A 737-nucleotide genomic window follows, 5' to 3' on the forward strand; every position below is an offset into this window, starting at 1 on the left:
AGGGGGGGTAAACAGAAGGGGGAATGAAGCATGAGAGACTATGGACTCTGAGAAACAAACTGAGGGCTTCAGAGGGGAGGGGGGTAGGGAATGGGATAGACTGGTGATGGGTAGTAAGGAGGGCATATATTGCATGGTGCACTCGGTGTTACACACGCAAACAATGAATCATGGAACACGACATCAAAAACTAATGATGGTGACTAACATAACATAATAAAAACAAAAAACTAAAATAACAAACCAAAGAGAAGTTTCCATACACCTGCCCACCTTGTGTAAAAACACATTCAGCGTGTAACATGAGGTGCTGCGTGTATTATCTGGCAAAAAACAACCACTTGAAATATAATCACTAAAAAATACGGAAAATTCTGTATACTTAGAAACTTAACAGTATTTTGAGTGAAGTAATTATTCATGAAAATATGATACAAAAACAGGAATCCATGAAAATCAGAAAACAATACTTGTTTAGTAAATATACTTTAGAAGTGGTATAATGTTTTGTAAGTTTTTCATAACTATGAGTCTTAACAAGTTTTACTATTTTTCGAGACCCTAAAATATCCGAATTTTACACTCAATCAAGTTACTTTCCTTGTAAATCAGGAAGGTGCTAACCAAGAAAATATTTACTTATTAATAACTTCTATATTAAAACTTTCAGAAACCCTGTTCTAAGAATAATCCTGTGTTTATTAGCATTTTATGGCTTTTGTAAACTTTTGTGTATT

At 33.8% G+C, this 737-nt stretch overlaps 1 protein-coding gene across 1 annotated transcript in view; it reads right to left on the bottom strand.

The window, feature by feature from the left end:
* Positions 1-737, bottom strand: part of LOC103656278 (eukaryotic translation initiation factor 2 subunit 3, X-linked-like) — a 2,967-nt gene that overhangs the window by 768 nt on the left and 1,462 nt on the right. The window lies entirely within an intron of this gene.

The sequence above is a fragment of the Ursus maritimus genome (genome assembly GCF_017311325.1).
Source record: "Ursus maritimus isolate PB19 chromosome Y unlocalized genomic scaffold, ASM1731132v1 scaffold_Y15, whole genome shotgun sequence".
In the NCBI taxonomy this organism is placed as follows: Eukaryota; Metazoa; Chordata; class Mammalia; order Carnivora; family Ursidae; genus Ursus; species Ursus maritimus.